We start from the raw sequence: 24,773 nt of genomic DNA on the forward strand, positions 1-24,773 counted from the left end.
AACTGCAGATGCTGGAAATCCAAAGCAAAGCACACAAAATGCTGGAGGAACTCAGCAGGTCAGGCAGCATCTATGGAAAAGAGTAAACAGTTGACATTTCAGGCCAAGACCCTTCTTTAGGACTGGGAAGAAAGAAGTCATTCCCCTTTCCTTTCTAGTCCTGAAGAAGGGTTTTGTTCTGAAATGTCGACCGTTTACTCTTTTCCATAGATGGTTGAAAAACTGGTGTAAGTGAGAACAGATTGGTCCACGTTCTAAACAACAACTTTGAGATCCATTTTGTTAGCTGCCAGAGGCAAGTAAACACTGGTGCTGGCTTGGTCACCGGCACTGGTCCAAATGTTTTTGCTTAGCTTCATTACTAGTAACACCTGAGGTATGTTTTTGTGGAAAAATCTGCCGGCATCAAAATTAAAAACAATGCACTCAGGTACAATAACAACTTGCATTTGTATGGCCCCTTTAGTGCAATGGAATGCCCTGAGGTGTTCAGTCTCTCCTTGTCGCAGGGCAGTTTTAAAAATCACAATCGGTTTTACTACTGGGTGGCGTGGCCTACTGCTGATGTACTATTGGCAGATACAGTACTGTGCCAAAATCTCAGGTATATGCCTAAGATTTTTGCACAGTACTGCAGTGATTTTACAAATTGCACTGTACTGCTGCCTTAAAAAGAAATAAATTTCATGCCACATGTGAGTGATGATAAACCTGTACCAGAGGACATGGATTGAGAATAAGAGGTCAGTTATTTAAAACAGAGTTGAGGAAGAGCTTCTTCTCCCAGAGAGTTGTGGAGGTGTGGAATGCACTGCCTCGGAAGACGGTGGAGGCCAATTCTCTGGATGCTTTCAAGAAGGAGCTGGATAGATATCTGATGGTTAGGGGAATCAAGGGATATGGGGACAAGGCAGGGACTGGGTATTGATAGTGAATGATCAGCCATGATCTCAGAATGGCGGTGCAGACTCGAGGGGCCGAATGGTCTACTTCTGCACCTATTGTCTATTGTCTATTGTCTAATATGGGTTTCTATTGCGGACTGAGAGTGGGAAGAGGGAAGGGAGAAGGGAATCATGATTGAGAAAAGGGGGAGGAAGAGGAGAGAGAGTGGGAAGCACCAGAGAGATGTTCTGTAATGATCAATACACCAAATGTTTGGAATGAAATGGCCTTGCCTGGTGTCTCAGGGTTGGGAGTGGATGCACACACGCCACCCTCCCATGCCTGGCACTCCTTCTCTGCCACCTGTCCCACACCTCTCCTGCGGCACTCAACCCTCACCATTCCCAACATGCTTTGCTCCCACCAGATTTACAATCTTGCTCCCCGCTCCATGTTGACATACACTGTACTTTGCAAAAGTTTTAGGCACCCTAGCTATAGAGGTACGCCTAAGAGTTTTGCACAGCACTGTACAGTTCTAAGTGAACTGAAATGATAAGAATCATTAAAGTCAAACCAGTGCACATGGAGGCAACGGACAAACTCCTTAGAGACAGCGGCGGGAATCGAACCCCAATATATAGATGGCGCTGTAAAGCATTATGCTAAACGCAATGCTACTGCAGTGTCTGCTATACTTTCGGGATGTGGGAAGAATTTAGGGTAGCACAGTACCAGCGACCCGAGTTCAATTCCTGCTGCTGCCCGCAAGGAGTTTGCACGTTCTCCCCGCGACCGCATGGGTTTCCCCAGATGCTCCGGTTTCCTCCCACAGTCCAAAGATGTCCCAGTTGGTAGATCAGTTGGTCATTGTAAATTACCTTGTGATTAGGCTGGGATTAAATTGAGGGATTGCTGGAAGGCATGGCTAGAAGGGCCAGAAGGGCCTATTTCACACAGTATCTCAATAAATAAATAAATAGAAAAAGAAAATCCACACTGCTTCTGGTAGAGCAGGAGAACTCCACACAGGCAGCACCGGAGGTGGGAATCGAACTCAAGTTTAAGGAGCTGTGAGCCAGGAGCTCTACCACTCTGCCACTTATTATGTAGCTGATTAGCCTTCTAAACATCAGGAATTTAGTAAACAGATGAAATATTATAAAGCTATGTTCTTCATTAATGGGCTTTTAAATAAGCAAGATTACTAGGCTTTTATAATTTAAAGTCATTAAATCAGAAAGTATTCTTTAAATTTTCATGAGTGGTGATTGTAGTTCTCTGTATCAAGAGTTGCATAATTGGTGCTGTAATGCAACTTCTTAACGATCTAAGTTGTTAGAATCAGGTTTATTGTCACTGACGTACACTCATTAGTCACTTTAGTATATATACCTGCTTGTTAATGCAAATATCTAATGAGCTAATCATTTGGCAGCAACTCAGTGCATAAAAGCATGCAGACATGGTCAAGAGGTTCAGTTGTTCAGACCAAACATCAGAACGGAGAACAAATGTGATCTGTGTGACTTTGATGGTAGAATCATTGTTGGTGCCAGATGGAATGGTTTGAGTATCTCAGAAACTGCTGATCTCCCGGGATTCTCAGAGACTGGTGCGAAAAACAGAGAACATCCATTGAGCAGCAGTGGTGTGGGCAAAAAATACCTTGTTAATGAGAGAGGTCAGAGGAGAATGGCCAGACTGGTTCAAGCTGACAGGAAGGTGACAGTAACTCAAGTAGCCACCCAGAACAACAGTGGTGTGCAGAACAGCATCTCTAAATCCACAACACATCAAACCTTAAAGTGGATGGGATTCAGCAGTGGAAGAACACACTCCTGCACCTAATAAAGTGGCCACTGAATGCATATCACGAAATTAGTTTTAATGTTGTACTCTTCAATAATGGACCACTGTTATCACAAGAGATTGTGTTGCTGAAGCAGTGTACGTTGTTTCACAACCTAGCTATTCTTAGGCTTATGAGATCCCTAACACCCTTCCAGCAGGCAAATCCTTGCTTGAGAATTGTACTCCTTCATTTGAATTTTTATTGACGCTCAGTGAAAGCAGCAAAATTTTGTATTTAATTTCTCCAGATATTGTGTGGATAGGATTAAGAGAGGGATGAGAATGTACAATCCATGGAGGCGAAGGTGTCAATTGCAACGATAAGAGGATTTGTTCAACAGATTATTACCCCACTTCTTTGATATTTTAATACCAACCAAAACAGTAAGTTGCAAAGAAAATGGAATAAGAAATCTGAAGATTTTTCTCACAGATAAAACTTCAATTCTTGGAGTCTCCGGGTCAATCCTAGCAATTCTAAAGGCAGGGGCTGCTGTCAGCATGGATTTAGAAATGTCAGACCAGAGTCTTGGAAAGGGAAGATCGAGTTACATTCCTTTGTTGTCCATTGTCTACTTCACACATTCTCTTTCCAGGTGCAACGAGCATAATACTTAAGCATTTCTTTTATTACATTTTTTTTCAAAATGTATGTGTGTGTGTGTGCGTGCGTGTGTGTGTGTGTGTGTGTGTGTGTGTGTGTGTGTGTGTGTGTGTGTGTGTGTGTGTGTGTGTGTGTGAGTGTCTGTTTGCATTGCATGAGTTTGGTGGTTTGGTGCTGTTTGGAGTGTTGAATTAAAGCTGCAGTATCCATTTTATATCAAGTTCAAGTTTATTGTCATTAACTGTAAACACCACCAAGCAGAACAACAGTCCTGCAGAACAAGGTGCACAACACAGTACATATCACTGTTAAAAAACACATTAAATAATATTACCACAAATAAATTAACAATTAATAAAATGTACTGTATTCCAGAATAAGGTGCATTTACGACACAAGTTAAAAAATAAACAGTACAATGCTAATGGCGCTTCATCATAATGAAACCCAGCAGGGAGTTCAGTAGTCTCATAGCCTAGGGGAAGAAGCTGTTCCCCAGCCTAACTATCTTTGTCCCATGGTGTGGTGCCATCTGCCCGATGGTCGGGGACCAAAGTGATTGTGCATTAGGGTTAAGGTTAGGAGGGATTGGAGGGATCCTTGATGATGCTAAGGGCCCTGTGTAAGGGCAGCGCTCCTGATGCTGGAAGTACCTTGGAAGGTTGGGAAGAGAGATCCTGATGATCACCCCAGCAGTCCTTTACATTGTGGCCCTTCACTTTTGTTCCTCCTCCATTATTATAAAAGAGCCATCAAACCCCATGAAACCTGGCAACAACAGTGAAAAATGTTGGCAACTAAACTGACCTTTGAAACCGAACGATAAACACACATGCAACAGATGCATTGACCACCACACTGCTGCGGAGAAGGGAGTAATACTGAGTTTTGCTTTGACTACATCTTAAGACCTTGCCAGAAAGGTTCTTATTATTGAGAATGCCGATGCTAAATTTTCCTTTTAAGATGTAACTTGGTATATTGAACACTATAGGTGGATATCCTGACCTTTGTCCATTGGGACCAGCAAGTCTTTTGAGCACACGTTTCAGGATAATGGATCAGAGACATAAATTTGCTTTGCTGCCAGCTTTATCGGCCCTGGGAGTTCTGGGCTTTTGCTGGGCTTACATCTAACATCGGCTCAAGCCAGGGAGGCCTTCTCTGTCCCTTGCCTTGTCTCCCGATTTGCTTCACTCAGGCCAATGTGAAATGTCACAAGTAAATTTGTGACGTCTCTCATTGCCCATGAGAAGCAATCTTTGAACTTTGAAAGGCAGTGTAATCATTCTTAGGTATGTAGTTCAAAAAGCTCCTGTTACAGGTTATATTAAGTCTATAAACTGGACGAAGGAATTGTTGATTCAGATGTTCAGAGACTGACCCTAATTGAACTTACAATCTGCATCTCCTTAATTCAGCCTCTGAACTTCCAAAGGCCAACATTTCTACCCTCTATTCCAGTGCTGTTCTATATCTTCACATTGTTATGGCATACTATCATTTCCAATGGAAAATACTCAAGGTAATCAAGAGTAGTACAGAATGCTTCTCTTGGGACTACAACCATAAAATCTATCCGTTCATTACCTGCTGGCACAATGAAAGTTCTAAAATGTCAATTGCATTGTTATGAGCTTCAGCGTCCACCTCATAGTATAGAATTACTTTATACCATTAGACCATAAGATATAGGAGCAGAATTGGGCCATTCAGCCCATCGAGTCTACTCTGTCATTCTGTCATGGCTGATTTATAACCCTCTCAACCCAATTGTCCCATCTTCTCCCCGTAACCTTTGATGCCCTGACTGATCAGCCTTCACTTTAAATATATTCAATAACTTGGCCTCCACAGCTATCCGTGGCAATGAATTCCACAGATTCACTAACCCCTGGCTAAAGAAATTCCTCCTTATCTCTGTTCTGAATGGATGTCCCCAAACTCTGAGGTTGTGTCCTGTGGACCTTGACTCCCCCACAATCCTCTCCACATCCATTCAGTGTAGGCCTTTCAGCATTCGATAGGTTTCAGTGAGATTGCCCCCCTCATTCTTCTGAACTCCAGCAAGTTCAAGCTCAGATACATCAAACACTCCTCATATGTTAACCCTTTCATATCTGAATGTATTTCCTTCAGCTATTAGCATTCATGAGCTAATATGCTGTATTTGTAACATGCCAAATTCCAATTGAATTACAAAATTAGGATACTGCAACTTTAAATGGTTTTACTTGGTGAGTGGTGCAAAGAATATTTTTAATGGCAAAAATGATCATCAATATTTAATTCTGCTAATTGAACAGTAGCTCAAAAGGATTAGAATATCTTTAATGGAAATCCAAGCAACCACCATTCAGTCTGTATAAAGATTGATAAGTTAACACAATGATGATCAAATATTTTAAATGCTAACTTAATTTACGTAGCTAAAAATGGAATTTAAAGTCTGATGGATGTTATATTGCACCACTAACCCTGTGAAAGATTATCAGTGGAGAGAAAATCAGGTCTTCCATTTGCTCAGAGAGATATTTTTGCCCTGTGTTTTCTCCTGAGGCAGTTTCACGACAGTAATTATTACCAGCCCGAGGGGTGGAAATACTCCCATGCACATAATGCTATCCTGGGACCATTTGGAGAACTGATGACAGAGGACGATATCATCCGTATAGAAAAGCAGATCGAGAACCTCCAGGTTATGCACAAGGTGCAGAAGGTGGAGACGGAGCTGGAGCAATTAGAGCTGGAGCTTCAGCAACTGCTACCCGTGTCCACTGCGTTAGCGCACGAGCATTTTACCGTGAACCCAAAGCAGGTCCATGGCCAGGCAGAGGACCTGCCTGCCTGGTGCAACAAGATTTCAATTCTGCTGAAGAGCATGGCCATTCTTCTGGCCACCTTAGGTGGGAAGGAGGTAAGCCTTTTTGACCTGATGCCTTCGAGAGACCAACACAGGGGTCCGGCGGCTGAGCCGGTGAAGGTTTCCTCAGCCAAGGAGTCAAACTTGTGCATAGGGAGGTCACAGTCGTTCAGTTCAACTAGAGAGGATGTTCAGAAAGAAATCCTGCAATGCGGCGTGTCGGTCAAAAATATAAAGGCAAACTACGAACTACAACTGCAGTCAAGAATGACAGAGGAGGCACAACAGAAGGTCTACAAAAGGAAACGATCGCTGCCTGTTGGACCTCATTGTACAGAAACCATTCTGGAAGAATCCCATAATTTTTGTACCAATGCATCTAAAAACACCAAGTCAAATTGCAGCGTGCAACAGTGCCCAGACCAGCATGGGTCAGGAATAGTGGAAGAACCACTCATTGTCCCAATACACATGCCATTACTATATTCAACAGACATCAGCAACAATGATGTAAACCAGTGTTTATCTAGAGATGACGATGAGACGTACTTTAGTCCAGACCTCATGACCAGAAGTCTTCCAGTCCAGACGGACCTCAGTTACATTCAGCAGTATACAGACTTGAGGAAGGAACGAATTGTGTTCCTCTTCCTCGAACACTGGAAGAAGTGGACATTTGTGGAATCTTCCAGGCAGAATCAGATGAGGTCAAGTATTTCAGGTGCTCTGACAGAGGATTTTGAAGATATTCAGCAGCACGATGGACTCTTGTATAATAATTCTGAGTTACAGTCAGAATTCATGAGGGGACGAAGTGATGATGATCGACTCCTCTATTTCATGAAGCAGAGACAAGTGGTCGGCAAGCTGATAGGCCATTGGAGGACAATTATCTCGCAAGTTCCAACTCGACAAATCAGACGATTGAGTCGGCATCACATGATATATTGGCCAGAACATTTTCTTCCTCATGTGAATGGTGTGCCTGTTGATTACAACAGCTTGAGTCTTGATCTCTTCATGCTTGGGTACTTCCAGTTACTGGACATGAACATGTCCCGAGCCGAGCGGAAGTTTCGGCACATTCTTTGCTACGAGATGTTTGATCGCCTGGGGAGCCACCCTTGGGAGCTGATTCGGCGATTTCACAAAGTGGTCATGGAAGAGGTCGAGTCTGGGAATCGAGACTGGAGCGATGGATTTGAAGATATTAAGCAGCAGTTCTTTGGAGAGAGAGTTGAATTAGATGTTTCTCACCAGCACAATGCAACCTCCCAGAACAAGCAGGCAGAGCTGCAGGCAACAGAGCTATCTGCGCAGGAGTCATTTATGAGTAACACAGTCAATCTCCCTGCCAGTGATGATACTGGAGATGACACGATCGAAGGAGTCAAAATTAGAGAAGATTCAATTCAGCTCATCTCCGAACTTGGAGAATTCTGTAACAAAGAGATTTGTCGATATATTGATCGAAGTTTTTCATTCTGGAAGGCGAAAGAAGCAGAGTTATTTGATATTTAAACTGATGAATTTGTGTTCTTGGCTTGAACCAGGTAGCTCATGTGGTAATGGAAAGGGCAGCTAATTTCCAAGAAGGGGAGATTATGCTCGGGGAAGGATTGAAGATGTGAGTAAAACCATTTTGAACATAGCAAATGGAAGCAGGGCTGGGCAATTCAGTTCCTTATGCCTGCTCTACTAGTGAATAGAATCATGGCTGATCTTTTACAATAGTGTAATAACCAACTGGCCCAAATGCCCAAATACCTACCGTCTTCTGTCCTGACCGTACTCACCAACCTAGCCTCTGCAGCCCAGAGACTCACTGTCCTATGGCTTTTTTCTCTCTTCTTCCTGAAAGGCTGATCCTTCACAGCGAGATGGTGACCCCCTCGCTCTGGAGCCATTGGTGGCCAAGGATGAGAGGCTTTAGTCTGCATCAGTTTCAAGTATCTATTTAATTTGGAAGTAGACAGACACAAGTTATAAAAACTATTCCAACAGTTGTAAAACTTATTTTGTTCTGAGTGAAAACACAAGTCAGTGGTTTTTAACTCCATCCTTAGACACTAATTAAACTGTCTTTGTGTGGATAAGCCAAATACCAGTAGTAAAATTTCCAGGTTTACACTGACTACACCAACAGTACCCACATCTTCTGTCATTGAGAGAAGTTCGCCTTATTCCTGGTTTGGTGAGAATTTTGTGGACAAACCAGTTTCACAGGTATCCTAATCCACTACTGTTCCAGTTAATTCCCTAGTTTACTCTGGTTATTTGGCATCATGTATGGCCACAGTGAACTAACGACCTAAGTGGCTTGGTCTCAGTAAAGGGAAAATCTGCAGATGCTGGAAATCCAAGCAACACACACAAAATGCTGGAGGAACTCTGCAGGCCGGGCAGCACCTATGGGAAAAAAGTGCGGTCGCTGTTTCAGACCGAAACCCTTCAGCAGGACTGGAGGAAAAAAATGCTGATGAGTAGATTTTAAAAGTGGGGGAAGGTAGCCTCCAGCCTGCTGGCACACAACACCTTATATTCCGTCTGGGTAGCCTCCAACCTGTTGATTTCTCAAACTTCCAGTAATGCCCCCCGCCTTCATCGTTCCCCATCCCCTTTTCCCTCCCTCACCTTCTCCCCTTGCCCGTCCATCGCCTCCCTCTGGTGCTCCTCCCCCATTTTCTTTCATCCATGGCTCTTTGTTCTCTCCAACCGGACTCACCCTTCTCCAGCCCTGTATCTCTTTCACCAATCAACTTTTCAGCTCTTAACTACATCCCTGCCCCTCCCAGTTTCACCTATCACCTTATGTTTCTCTCTTTCCTCCACCACCTTTCAAATCTACTCATCTCTTTTTCTTCAGTCCTGCCGAAGGGTTTCAGCCCAAAACATTGACTGTACTTTTTTTTCCATCGATGCTGCCTGGCCTGCTGAGTTCCTCCAGCATTTTGTGTGTGCTGAACGTGACTTGGACTGCATTCCTTCCTTGGGTTTGCTTTTACAGCAAACACATCACCCAATGTGGTCCAAACCAAATGAGGCCTAGTTATTTCTTCCTGTCTTATTTTGAAATAGATCCATTTCCTCTTGTAAAGAACTTAAAACACCCATCATTGTATTATGGGGATGTGTGTGAGTGGATTGTTGATCCCACACGCCTTCTCTTTGAATCCAGATGGAGCCCACCCATATAGAAGAAAGATGCAACATGATTCTTCAAGGTACGCAGTGGTGAAGAAACAAAGGAAAAGAGAACGCTGAAAATGGTGGAAACACGCGGCAGGTCAGCCAGTATTTATGGAAAAAGAGTTAACATTTCAGGTGAATGCCTGTTCGGACAAAGGGACTTTGACCTGAAATGTACCTTTCGCTCTTTTGACAGATGCTGCCTGACCTGCTAAGTATCTCCCATGATTTTCTGGGTTTTTTTCTTGGATTTCTGACATCTTCTGTTTTATTTTCATGTAGACTGGGAGGAATGAATTACCAAATGTAGTAGATTAGACAAGACTGCAGCAGAGAAAGATCTTGGATGGACCTTGATAAAATTTCTGAGAGAGACTCTTCGGAAGCTGGCCACCAAATACTGGAAATGGTGGGAAGTATTGAGTGGGCAGGCTACTGTAGACAGGGAGAGGAAGTCAGGCAGTACCAGATTGGAGGGGACGTTGTATCAGAGGAACAGCCCTGGCTTGGCGGGGGGTGGGGAGCAGGAAATTGGTGAGAGAGGATCACAAACATAAACCATCTCAGCACTGAGTTCCTGTGTCCACACGATTGCTCCAATTAGTAATTTCCCTGTCCAGACCCAATTATGTATTGTACCTACTGGTAATAGTTCATTAACGTCCTCGACAAACGTCCACTGTCCGTTGTTTCAGATCTTTCAATAAGCTGTGGTATGGTACCTTATGGAACTCCATTATATAGTTCCCCTCAGTTTGAGGAAACAAACACATCACAGCTCTTTGTCTTCCATTTCCTGGCCAATTTTGTCCCTTTGTTGCTGCAGTCCCTGGCGTTATCTGAAAAGCCTTCAAAGCAGTGGTGGGAGTCCATCCTGCCTTGATCTGGTTTCTCTGTGAATGTCCTCACACGTGATGCACAGGAACACCGAGTGTGAAACTGGAGAACTGTTTCACCCTCTCTGTACAAAGGCGCAAGCCCTTTGCAAGCTTCACTCGCCTCCCCTTCTCTGAAGCCTTCCTTAATTCGGACGCAAAGTGAAGGGATAGTTATGGAACTTCCCTCTTTTCAGGATTTGAGAAATTCTAGGCCAGTGTTATTTATTCATTTATTATTTTAAAATACAGCACGATAATAGGCTTCTCCAATCCAACAAGCCCAATTACACCAATATGATCAATTAACCTACTAACGTGGGCGTCTTTGCTATGCATCCAGTGCCAACATAGCATGGCACACAACGTACCAACCCTTACTCATACAGCTTTGGATTGTGGGAGGAATCCAAAGCGCCCAGAGGAATCCTACACTGTCACAGGGGAGAAGTGGAACTGAAGCTGGGTCACTGGCACTGTATTAGGGTTATGCTAAGTGCTGCACTGTCAGGCTGCCCAAGTTGTAAACTTGCCCACTATTCTCAGTACTCAAACATCAGGTCATTTATAACTTGGTTTCCTTCTCGTATAGTCGGTGGATGTTATAATCTCAGCTCAAGTTTATAACATTGAGGCAGTGCTGATATTTTGGGGAAACACATCACTGTATCACCTTACAGGGCATCTGGCTTTCTGGATTCCGCCTCTGATGAGAGTGCGCACCAGAAAGTCCGATGGATAATCCTGTTTTCTGACCAGTGCAAATTTAAAACATTAACTTATCTGTTATTGTTAAAGGACAATTCTACAATTGAACCATTAATTGGAACCATTGAATTATTGAAGTTTGACATAAATGCTGTGGTATAGTTTCTCAATATATTCGTTGACCAACGGATGTTAGAGAGATGAGTCTTATTTGTCATGTTACATTGAAACTTTGAAATGTACAGTGAAAGGCATTGTTTGCATTAACGAGTAACACAGCAATGAATGCAGCCTGAAAATACCGCCACACTTTAGGCGCCAACAGAGCATGCCACAAATTACTAACCCTAATCTGTACATCTTTGGAGTGTGGGAGGAATCCGGAGCACCCGGAGGAAACCCATGCGGTCACGGGGAGAACATACTAACTTCTTACAGTCAGCAGCGCGAATTGAACCCAGATCTTGGAGCTATGCTGCCATGCTATCCCCTCAGGCTGGAATTGTGATCTGAGAGTGGACCTTGTGAAATGCAGAAAAGGTGGGGCCCCTTTTTTTTTAACCCTTGAAGTACACAGTGTTGGTTTAGTGGTGTATGACATCAATCAATGGATGCCGAAAGGAAAATAAAGACAGCATTAATGCATAAAAAATATAAAACTTGTTTCAAAAATACTTTATTGATAAAATACATAAAGATAGTCCTCACTGCCATCTAAATGTTGCTGTTTACATACATGGATGTTCTAGCAGTATCACTCCACTTCCAGTGTAGGTTCTGTGATATTACATTTTTTTCAAGGTTTTGCATTGATTCCAGCTCCTTGATATACAATGATAGGAGGGTTCTATCCTGTGTTCCCCAACCAAGGCTTTGTAAAACTGCACCAAACTTTGGTACACTTCTTAGTGTCTGTTCCTGGATTTTGCAACAGCTGAATCTCAACAAAAACCACTGCAGCCCTTCCTCGTCTTCTTTATGAAAGCATATTCCTGAGGCTAAGGACTAATTAGTCAAAGATTCTTCTCAAATCATTCATAAATGTAACATGTTCTGTAGATGCTCGAACCTGAGGGTGTGAACATTGATTTCTCTACCTTCTGGTACTTTTCATCTCTTTTATCATTCCCCATTCTGGTCTCCCACCTACACCTTCTCTTTTTCTTACTAGCCCATCGTCTCCCACTGCTTCCCCTCCTCCTTCCCTTTCTTCTGTGGTCCACCGTCTTCTCCTATCAGATTCTTTTTTCTTCAGTTCTTCACTTTTCCACCTATCACTTGCCAGCTTCTCACTTCATCACCCCACTCCCGCCCCACCTAGTTCCACCCCCTCCCAAACCTGGTCTCAGCTGTCACTTGCTAGCTTGTACTCTTTCCACTCCCCCACCTTCTTTTCCTGGCTTCTGCCCGTGTTCTCTCCAGTCCTGATGAAGGGTATGAGCCTGAAACGTTAACTGTTTATTTCCCTCCATAGATACTGCCCAGCTTGCTGAGTCCCTCCAGCATTTTGTGCATGTTCCTCCAGTAATTCAGTTCTGCAAGGGTCAGGTGCAAGGAGAGCTTGTGTTGTCCCTAATACACTCTGCTGATAACCAGTCTGTCAAAACTTGCTCTCAGGAACGTGATTTCATCCCTGCTCTCTAAGCTTAGGAGAGAGGAAGGAGAAAGGAGAACCTTGAGGCAAAGGAAACTAATAAAATGTAAAAGGACCATTAACGCAATTATTGTAACGTGAATTAGACCAGTGTGTATATGCTCAGGGATCCTGCCCCTGCTTTTTGCCCCTCATTTCCTTTCCACAATTCAGTCATTCCTTACTTGAGACGCATTGCTGAAGATTGGTATTAGATTGAATGAGAAACCGTTTAACAGAGCAGTGAAATAGAAGCCTCCGCTGTTTGCAGTCATCATCCGCGTTGTTTTGTACCTTCTCACACTGCTTGTCATTCTGCCTGTTTTTATTTAAGGCGCAGTTTGTAGGCAGAGAAACGTCTTTTGGTGTCTGCACTAAATAGTGGCCTCTGGTTGGACGGCTCTCTGCAGGTTTCATCACACAGAGGTAGAAGAAAATATTTAGATGAGGGGTTCCCAACCTTTTCTTATGCCATGGACCAATACCATTAAGCAAGGGGTTTGTGGACCACAGATTGGGATCCCCTGCTTTAGATTGAAGGAACCGATGGCTGATGTTCTCACGTGTCCTCCATTAACGGCGAAAGGCAAATTTCTGCACCGAAGGTTTTGCTTTCAAATCATAAATCTAATGCAATTTATTCTGTTTTTGTCATAATTGCATGCTTTGAATTGCTTATGAGTTTCCTTTATCTTCGTTATTTTATTTAGAAGAATGAGCTTTGATTAGTATCTGAAACATATGTGTTACATACAGTGTCACTTTTTGAAAGGATGTCAACTGGATTATTTTTCAAGATAAAGTTAGGGATTGTTTAAATGGATAAAATGAATCTTACCTAATTCAATTACCTGTGCTCCTCATCAAGGTATCTCTCTTGATTCTTGAGACTTTACAAAATCTTCCTTTGACTAAAACACATACAGTTGGATCATAAAAATTATTTGAGCTTTATAGAGAAGGCTGCACATTGTTTTAAGTTAGAATTTGTGGGGCGTTATGTATCAGGGCAAAACGCTACAAAAATATTTTGAAAGGAAAGCATTGGCCAGTCGGACCCAGACAGAGTTATGCTTGAAGAGCGAATCAATGTCATCTACTGTATCTGGTAGTCTCAGTGCAGCTTCCTCGACGTCAGTGAGACACAGCCTGATGACCGTCCACCACAAAAGGTGGGATTTTCCAGTGGCCACCCCTTTCAATTCAATTTCCCATTTCATTCCGATATCTCAGTCCATGGTCTTCTCTGCTGTCACGATGATGCCTCGATGAGCAACACTCCATATTCATTCTGAGTAGCCTCAAACCTGATGGCGTGAGCACTGATTTCTCTAACTTCCAGAAATTTCTTTCCCCTCCTCCTTCTCTCTGTTTCCATTCCCCATTCTGGTTCCCCTCTCATTCCTTGTCCTCACCTGCCCATCACCTCCCTCCTCCTTCCCTTTCTTCTGTGGTCCACGGTCCTCTATCTGATTCCTTTTTCAGGCATTTAAGTCTTCCACCTATCACCTCCCAGCTTCTCACTTCATCCCCTTCCCCCACCCATCTACTGTTCCCCTCACCTGGTCTCACCTATCACCTACCAGCTAGTACTCCTTCCCCTCCCTCACCTTCTTACTCTGGCTTCTCCCTCCTTCCTTTCCAGGCCTGATGAAAGATTTCAGCCTGAAACATCAATTATTTAATGCCTGACTTGCTGAGTTCCTCTAGCATTTTGCGTGTGCTGCTCAAGATTCCCAGTATCTGCAAAATCTCTTGTGTTTATAAAGCTTGAAGATGTTTATTTGCTCTAGATGGGGAAGATCATAGGTCAGTTTGCACCTGGCCTACACACATGCATCCTTTCCTATAATTTAGTAGGTTAGGAGTTGACCTCACCAATTGGGCTCCTCGCTCCAGTGTCAGTGCTGCCACCTGGTGTTTATTCTCTGAAAACCGGCTCAGCCTCCACAATGTTCCATCCTTGAAGAGTTCTGTTGCTTTTGTGTACGGCTGCTTCCGAGTGTTAACAACGTGGCTCCAGGGGCTAAAGATTCTGGGGACAGACTGGGACGTGGGTGAACACAATAAGTATATTGCGCAGAATGATTTGTAACCGCTTGGACAGGTATCGGGAGTGTAGGTGAGGTGTTGCCTTCCCTCCACACAGTGGTTGGCTACGTTCCCAGGACAACCTGCATTCCTGACTTTACCAGCTGTGAAAAGGCTTGAATTCCACTGAGGTCCCTTAATCCTCCAAGATTCATCTTGAGGCAGCTTGGTTACCTTTACATAAATTCATTACAATTCCCTCTGGAGCTAAGGAATAATTTATTTATTGTTTGTTTCAGTACGAGAAGGACTTGGGATTTTCCTGTTGGGAACTGGAGTGAAATTATCCATCTCCACTGGAAACCACCTTTCCATCAATGCCCTTGAATAGGGAGGGTAAAGGGGGAGGAGGAGGGAGCTTCACCTTGCCACAGACTCGTCCCACATTATCCAGGTTTCCTGAACCTTTTGTCTTGACAACTTGGAATAAGGAGAAGGGAAGATTTCAAGAATTGCAACATTTTCCCTTTTATTGACCATTTATTTTCAGTTAAATTAAAAGTTGTTGCTCTTCACTCCCACAATGAGAATAAATCTAGAAAAATCCTTTGAAAGCCAAGTATAGTTTTCATTTATATCGCCCCTTTCACATCTTTTGACACCTCTTGTCCTCACCCACGGAGGCTCAGGATGAACGCATGATCGTGTGTGTTTCCTCCGGGTGCTCCCTACAAGAATTTGGATGAAACTGAAAGTGGCCTTAACCCACAGGACAATAGACGTTGTGAGTTTGGGAGAGGCTAAGTGCTGTACTCAACAATGTACAGCAATGGGAGATAAGCTAAACACTTAGTACGGTCAAGGGGATGACACCACCAGGTTCAAGAACTGTTATTACCACTCAACCATCAGGCCCTTGAACCAGAGGGGGTAATTTCATTTGCCCCATCACTGTACTGTTCCTACAACCTATGAACTCACTTTCAAGGACTCTTCATCTCATGCTCTTGATTTTTATTGCTTATACACTTATCATTATTCTTTTTCTTGTTTTTTTATTTTGTTTCCTTGTACTTACTGTGAGTATCTTTGAGAAAATGCACCTCAGATGTACTTTGATAATAAATTTACTTTGACTCTGGCTTTGAATCAATGGGGCTGCTTTGTTCTGGAAGGTGTCAAGCAGAGTATTGTCAGAGTTGCAGTCAACGGAAAAGGGTGGAGTATTCCATCACACCTCTTGCTGACAGATATCAATGAGTTCCTTCCCCCACCCCTCCTTACACGGCCTCTTTTGCTGGTTGCCACAATGTGGTTAACAGCCGGCACATCAGTAAAGATGATTATTAGCTTCTTTTGTCACATATACATTGAAGCCTATAGTGAAATGCTTTATTTGTGTCAACAACCAGTCCAAGTATGTGCTGCCCACCCACACATGTCACAACGCTTCCAGCACATGCCCACAACTCACTAACCCTAACCCCTACACCCTTGGAATGTGGGAGAAAACCAGGGCACCCTGGGAAAGCCCACGCGGTCATGGGGAGAACGTACAAGCCCTTTACAGACAGCGGTGGGAATTGAACCCTGATTATTGGCACAATCAGAGCATTACATTCCACACCTATGAAAATGGCAAAGCTTTGAACCCTGCCAGTAGGTGGTTAGACACAACCTTACTGAAGCTAGTTTCTGGCTGACAACTGTAAGGTGCAAATGATACGTGTAATTATATATTTTATTAAAATATACAAATAAGTTTGCAGGGTACAGTGTTAAACTAAATAGGCCTAAAGGCTCCATATTTAATTCTCAGTCTGCACACTGAATGATAGACTGTACCCAGGATCAATGAATTCATATCAGGATCCCTACAGTTAGAAGCGATGATCAGGCAGGATTTCCATCTCAGGGGATATCCAGTGACCCTGGCTAGAAGAGACGGAGGTGAGGTAGGCCCGATGCCCTTGTTTTATCCCACTGATAGAACATTCAGGTTCATGTGCAGATTCATTCATCACATATACGTCAATGCATACAGTGAAATGTACCGTTTGTGTTAGTAATCCAACACACTCCAGGGTGTGCCGGGGGGCAGCCCACAAGTGTGTCGCCACACACTCCGGCACCGACGTAGCGTGCCCGCAGTGTTCGGCAGAGCAACAACGACAACAGAACGACGGCAATGGCAAAACAAGCCCCTTTCCTCCTCACACTCAACCACTCACACACGTCGACAGCACTACAACCTCAGGCAGGCCACCTCCAGGCCTCCAGTAGACTCACAGAAACTGGGCCTCCAAGTTCCTCAGCGAACTTGTAGACTTACAGACCCAAGGTCAGGATACCACCATTGAACAGACCTCCTGTACAAATAGATGGACTCTTGACCTCACGATCTTCCTCATCGCAGCCTTTGCTCCTCGTTGTCTGCCTCCTCTGCACTCTCTCTGTAACTGTAACACTGTATCCTCCATTTGATTTTGCTTTCCTTTGTGCACCATTGCTGTGGAACGACCTGTATGGAAGGCACGCAAAACCAAGTTCTTCACTGTACCTTGGTACAGGTATATAAAAGTACGAGGGGTATAGAAATAACTGCAAGCACCGAGCTTGGATGAGACCAGAACTAGAGGTTAAGGGTGAAAGGCAAAATGTTTAAGACGAACAATGAGGGGAGAATTTTTTAATCAGAGGTTGGTGAGAGCGTGGAACAAGCTGCCAGCAGAAGGGGTAGATACGGTTCACTTTAGCACTTAAGAGAAATTTGGGTAAGTACCTGGGTGTGAGGGGTGTGAAAACTTCCAAGGGTGTTGAATACTTTTTAAAGGCACCGTATGGGAGCAGAATTAGGCCATTTGGCCCATCAAGTTCTCTGCCATTTCATCATGGCTGATCCAACTTTCCTCTCAGCTCCAATCTCCTGCCTTTTCCCCGTATCCCATTCAAGGATCTATCAACCTCTGATTTAATCATGCATACTTGGCCTTCAAATTCTACAGATTCACCACTCTCTAGCTAAAGAAATTCCTCCGCACCCCTCTATCTGAGGCTGTGTCCTCTAGTCTTAGTCACTCCCACCATAGAAAACATCCTCTCCAAGTCCACGTTTTTCCATAGGTGCTGCCTGTCCTGCTGAGTTTCTCCAGCATTTTGTGTGTGTTGCCTGAAGTATAATGAAGTATGCTGACAGCATTATTTGTCCCACTGATCTTATTAGCATCACTGATCTTATTACAAAAATCACATCGTATTTTCTAAGATATGAACAGTAGGTTCTGGAAGTATTTGTAAAAATAGTTTGATATGAATGATCTTTCATCAAAATCCTCATGGGTTCATCGCAGGTAAGGCCCTCCCCACTATTGAGCACACCTACAACGGGGCATTGTGACGGGCAAGCAGCATCCATCATCAGTGAATCCCACCACCCAAGTCATGCTCTCTTCTCACTACTGCCATCAGGAAGAAGGTGCAGAAGCCTCAGATCCCACACCAACAGATTCAGGAACAGTAATTACCCCTCAACCATCAGGCTCCTGAACCAAAGGGGTTAAATTCACTCACCCCATCACAGAACTGTTCCCACAAACTGTGGACTCACTTTCAAGGACTCTTAATCACGTGTTCCCGATACTTATTGCTTCCTTATTTATTATTATCATTTTATTATTTTATTTCTTTTTGTACTTGCACAGTTTGTTGTCTTTTGCACACCGGTTGCCCGCCCTGTTATGGTCTTTCATTGATTCTATTATGGTCATTGGGTTTATTAAGCATGCCCGCAAGAAAATGAATCTTGGGGTTGTACACGGTGACGTTATGTACTTTGATAATAAATTTACTTTGATCTTTGAACCTTGAACTCAGTCTGTAGCTGGTGGTTTTCTGTATCTGCCAATCTGGTCACCTGATGTCACTTCAGGAATTCAATGACATCAGCTCAGCTCATGACATTTTATATTGTATGGCCAATGGGATCAATAATCAGTGGATATTGGATATCACTTGTTCAGAGGAACATGGTCAGTCCTTTCTATAGACTTGATCTTTGTTTCATAATTTGTATTGAAATGTGTTCCACATACTTAGCGTCCTCGCAGTTAAAAATGCAATTCCCATTTGACTTAGTTGTTCATGAGATCACGAAAGCCTGATCAGATCCAGTCTGCGCATGGCAACTGTTTTTTTCCTCTTATTCCATCTCATTCTTCGCTTTCCCAAAGAGGAGAGCACAAGCTGGTAAGTTCTCTTCTTGTGCCTTACTTTTTCAAGTTCTGGGATACACAAGGGGAGGAATCATCTCTATCAAAAACCGGTCACGGCCGGAGAAGAGTAAAGGGAAGACCTCACCAAACGGGCCTGTCTGTGAAGAGGTCATCGACAAGGTAGAACATCTTGGAGCCCTTGCCTCCGCCAAACTGTTTGTAGACTAGAAAGTGGAGATCTCTATGATCTGGGGAGCTGGAAACAAAGACAATGTTATGAAGCAAGACGTCCGGCCGAAAAGAACATGCAGTGTGGAGGATCTCTTTTCCAGGGAATTTCCGGCCATGTAAACACTTCCTCAGAAACTGGGAAATCAAGTCAAGTCAAGTCACTTTTATTGTCATTTTGACTATAACTGCTGGTACAATACATAGTAAAAATGAGACAATGTTTTTTCAGGACCATGGTGTTACATGACACAGTACAAAAACTAGACTGAACTACGTAAAAAACAACACAGAAAAAAAATACACTAGACTACAGACCTACCCAGGACTGCATAAAGTGCACAAAACAGTGCAGGCATTACAATAAATAATAAACAAGACAGTAGGGCAGTAAGTTGGTGTCAGTCCAGGCTCTGGGTATTGAGGAGTCTGATGGCTTCGGGGAAGAAACTGTTACATAGTCTGGTCGTGAGAGCCCAAATGCTTCGGTGCCTTTTCCCAGACGGCAGGAGGGAGAAGAGTTTGTATGAGGGGTGCGTGGGGTCCTTCATAATGCTGTTTGCTTTGCGGATGCAGTGCGTAGTGTAAATGTCCGTAATGGTGGGAAGAGAGACCCCGATGATCTTCTCAGCTGACCTCACTATCCGCTGCAGGGTCTTGCGATCCCAGATGGAGCAATTTCCAAACCGGGCAGTCATGCAGCTGCCTGAATCAGAACCAGAATAGATTTAATATCATTGTATGTCATGAAATGTGTTAACTTTACAGCAGCAGTACATGATAAATGAACATAGAGAAAAAAACTGAGTTACCTTAAGTATATATATGTCTATTAAAGTAGGTAGGGCAAAATAACAGAAATAAAAAAGGAGTGAGGTAGTGTTCTTGGGTTCAATGTCCATTGGATGGCAGAGGGGAAGAAGCTGTTTCTGAATCATTGAGTGTGTGTCTTCAGGCTTCTGTACCTCCTTCCTGACGGTAACAATGAGAAGAGGGCATGTCCTGGGTGATGGGGATCTTTAACGATGGACACCATCTTCCGAAAGCACCACTCCTTGAAGACGTCTTAATACTGCAGAGGCTGGTATCCGTAACGGAGCTGACTAATTTTACAAGTTTCTGCAACTTCGATCTTGTGCAGTAGCCTCCCTCCCCACCCCCATACCAGACAGTGATGCAGCCAATCAGAATGATCTCCAAAGCACATCTGTAGAAGTAGTGACAAACAAAATCTTCTCAAACTCCTAATGAAATGTAGCCACTGTCTCATCTTTGTTATAGCTGCATCAGTATGTTTTGTCCAGGTTAGGTCCTTAGAGATATTGACACCCAGGATCTCAAAATTACTCACTCTCTCCACTTCTGATCCCTCTTTGAGGATTGGTTTGTGTTCCCTCTCTCTTACCAGGGATGTGTCAGACCAATTGTTACCAGTGTTATCCGTGTGTTTGAATCTCCTGGGTTTGTAAGTCTTATCGAGAATAGATACTTTGACCACACCTCAAACTATTTGGAGAAACAATTTTTTTCTTAATAATCCCCAGTTATTTCTTTGTGCCATTAAGTAAGTCGACACATATCTACAAGGAACAATCACATCCTCTTTAAATTGTGAGTTGTTTGTCTCCACTGGCTTGATAGGAATTCTTGCTGCTGTTCAGTAGGAATCTCTGCGACCTGTGAATAATAGAACTTCTCTAAGAGTTGTGCTCGAATTTCTTCTTTGGCACAGATTAACCACATACTGGAGGCCCTAGAATCATAATGTCTCTCTTCTTCCCATCATCAGCACACCAATAGAGAACAGTATTTCAATCCCTTTTATGCGTTTCTAGTTCCTGGTGATTTATTTTGTGCGATTTTGATCAGGGCGGACTGGTTCTGTGGCCTGCAGTCAGCAAAAACACAGTTAAGTTGAACTGAACTGAACATTTCTAGACTGTTTAAATGACTCTGCAGTTTGATGTTTTATATTCTGTGTATTTTTTTTCTGTGTTCATTTTTTTGCGTTTTTGGGTTTGACATTTTCTTTGAAAGGGTTCCATGATGTTTCTTTGTTTCATGGCTGTGGGAAGACGAATCTCAGGGTTGGATACTGCATACATACTTTGATAATAAGTGTACTTTGAAACTTAAGCTTTCCTTTCCATCTCATTGTGAAATTCTTGTCACTAGCATACACTGGCATGGTGAACCAAAGCACGCATCAGATTACCAAGCTTGTTTGGAAATATTTACAGTATTTACAAAGTTGTGACTACATTCTTTGAAGTGTTCAAACTTAAATGGACTAAAAGTTGTCAAGAGACATTAAAGCAGCAAATATCCAAAGCATAAGCTACAGCAGTTAGTTGTGGGTTGGTCAGACTCTGAACAGTGGCCATAATAGTGGCACATTAGCCTTTGTCCGTATGAGGGACCAGTTAAGGTTAGGATGTTTCAAGCAATTGAAGAGTCTAGGACCAGGCAGCAAAGCCTCAGAATAGAAAAATGTCCCTTTCAAACAGAGATGAGGAGGAATTTTGTTAGCCAAAAGGTGATGAATCTGTGAAATTCATTCCCACAGGTGGCTGTGGAGGTCAAGTCATTGGGTATATTTAAAGTGGAGGTTAATAGGTTCTTGATTAGTAAGGGTGTCAGAAGTTACAGGGAAAAGGCAGGAGAATGGAGTTGAGAGGGAAAATGGATCAGCCATGATCGAATGACAGAGCAGACTCAACAGGGAAAATAGCCCAATTCTGCTCCTACGTCTCATTGTCTTAATGTGTTATCTGAAAGGTGGGATCCTGGCAATGCAGTGGTTCTTCAGCATGGCAATGGAGTTGTAAGTGTCATTTGCCATTCACTGAAGGGGGCTTGAAGGCAAGAGTGTGTTAATCAAGCAAAGCTGACAACTGCCTAACAACTGGTGTAGCATTGTTTACTCAAAGCAGCCTTTTGTGGACTATCAGGAGATAAAATTGACTACTGGAGGATTTCAGTGAGTCAGACTGCATCCGTAGAGGAAAACAGTCCACATTTTGGGTCGATAGTCTTCAATCAGGTCAGATGAAGAGTCATAACCCAAAATGTCAAATGTCCATTTTCCTCTTCAGGTGCAGCCTGATCCATTAAGTTCCTCTAGCAGTTTGGTTTTTGTTTGCTCCAGATTCCACATCAGGAGTCTCCATTCCACAAAAGTATCTGAGGTTTGTGATTTCCATAGGCAAATCTTTGAAGCTTTCAAGTATCTTTTTTATCAAGATGAACCATAAATAAGAGAACTTCGAATTGGGATAGAAGCCTCTGCATTGACTAGACTCTTTCTAAGCCTCTGAGATCTGCTTTCCTCCTCTTCTGAACCCTTGGACATCCCTAAATGCATTTGCTTCACTGACAGTGGCCATGCCTTTGGGTTAAGCTCCAGTATTCCCTCCCAAAGCCTCCCTGTTGTTCCTCCTGAAAGATATTCATTAAGGCCCACCACCAGGCTTTTGCTCAATGGCCCTGATGTACCCTCTTGTGTCTCTCAATTAATCTTGTCTGACAATACTCCTGTGAAACAAGGATGTGTTTGCAGTTTGAAGTGGAAGAAATTTGCATGCAGTTTAGCAAAAAAAATTCAGAAAGTGTATCGGGCCTCCGTTTAATAAATAATTATGATCTATAAAAAAGATATCTTGCAAAAGTTAGGAAGAAGTTATTGTTTTCATGATGTATTGTAGTAAAGTGACTGTCATTTGATGTAAACCTGGTCTGTAATTTTGAAATAAAGTTAGACCTAACTGGTGGCCTTCCTTATGGTGGTCACTTGAGTCTTTTTTTTTACCTTATTTCAATTCCCAGGGGAATAATTAATTATTGAAAGACCAGTTTATCTTACTGTCAATTAATCCATCAAAAAGCAGTGGGGGCTGTCCAAGTCTGGCCTCTGTAGTGTGAGGTTAAGTCAGTCAGTACTCACAGCATAATGGCTTATCACTGAGGTGTCATCTTTCAGAACAGTCTCATTAATTATTGTGCTCCTATTAATTAGGTCATTGAAAACACCACAGGAGCTTAGATTTCTTATCGACTTGAAATAAAGGTACAACAAATTTGGATAATTTGCATTATGTGTTCTTAATATACTAACTGAATATAGTCAATTAACTTTTAACTCATTCCAGTGTACAAACATTTGTACTTTCTCTCTGGGTTCTCCACATTCTTTATTTTATTATGTTTAGAAGAAAGATTCTATCAATAATAGATAATATGGTGTTAGCCCAGGACAAGGGGACTGGATGGGCAGTGAATTAGAAAAGCAGTGGGAAAACCTGGTCTTAGAGAAATACACTCAGTATCACTTTATCAGCTACACCTGTACACCTGCTCGCTAATGCACATACCTAATCAGCCAATCATGTGGCAGCAACTCAATGCATAAAAGCATGCAGACATGGTCAAAAGGTTCAGTTGTTGTCCTGACTCAACATCAGAATGGGGAAAAAATGTGACTTTGACCCTGGAATGATTGTTGGTGCCAGATGGGATGGTTTGAGTATCTCAGAAACTACCGATTCCTTAGGATTTTCACGCACAACAGTCTCTAGGGTTTACAAAGAACGGTTTGAAAACAGAAAAAAACATCCAGAGAGCGGCAGTTCTTTGGGCAAAAATGCCTTGTAATGGCAGAGGTCAGAAGGGAATGGCCAGACTGGTTTAAGCTCATAGGATGGTGACAGTAATTCACATAACTATTAGTTACTACAGTGGTGTGCAGCAGAGCATCTCTGAATGCACAACACATTGAACCTTGAAGTGAATGGGCTACAGCAGCAGCAACCATGAACGTACAGAAATAAATTCAGTGGCAACTTTACTAGGCACCTAATAAAGTGGCCACTGAGTGTATGCTATGGCTTGCCCTGTTAATTGTGTCCTCAATTTGTAACATTATTGTGTCAATATTAGGAGTTACTAAACACACACAAAATGCTGGAGGAACTCATCAGGTCAGGCAACATCTATGGAGAGGAATAAACAATCGATGTTTCAGTCCTGATGAGGGTCCAAAACGTCGATTCTTTATTCCTCTCCATACCTGCTGAGTTCCTGTATCACTTTGTGTGTGTTCTTCAAGATTTCCAACTTCTGCAGAACCTTTTGTGCTTATTAATACAGTAGTTGCTGATAGATTCACTATGCAGGGGGTTCCCAGGAATTTTTAGAATTTATTTAGAGATACATCACGGTAACAGACCATTCCAGCCCAATGAGCCCAATTACACCCATGTACCCAATTAACCCACTAACTCACAGGTCTTTGGAATGCGGGAGGAAACCAGAGCACCTGGGGGTGGTCACAGAGAGAACATACAAACTCCTTACAGATAGCAGGGGGAATTGAACCAGAGTCGCTGGCATTGTAATAATGTTGTGCAATTAGATTTGCTACATGCCAGCCCCTTCTTTTTCCATTCCCCATTCTGGCTCCCAGCTTACCCCTTCTCTTCTCCTCATCTCCCAATCATCTCCCTCTGGTGCCCCTTCTCCTTCCCTTTATCGAGTGGTCCACTTTTCTCTCCTGTAAGATTCCTTCTTCTTCAGCCCTTTACCGTATCATCTCCCAGCTTCTCACTTCATCCTCCTCCCCCACTCACCGACCTTCCTCCTCACCTGGATTCACCTACCACTTTCTCATTTGTACTCCTTCATGTCTCGCCATCTT

The 24,773-nt window shown here is 43.1% G+C and overlaps 1 protein-coding gene across 1 annotated transcript in view; it reads left to right on the forward strand.

Annotated features, from left to right (window-relative positions):
• Positions 1 to 24,773, forward strand: part of espn (espin) — a 215,450-nt gene that overhangs the window by 182,645 nt on the left and 8,032 nt on the right. The window lies entirely within an intron of this gene.

This window comes from Hypanus sabinus, chromosome 27 (genome assembly GCF_030144855.1).
Source record: "Hypanus sabinus isolate sHypSab1 chromosome 27, sHypSab1.hap1, whole genome shotgun sequence".
In the NCBI taxonomy this organism is placed as follows: Eukaryota; Metazoa; Chordata; class Chondrichthyes; order Myliobatiformes; family Dasyatidae; genus Hypanus; species Hypanus sabinus.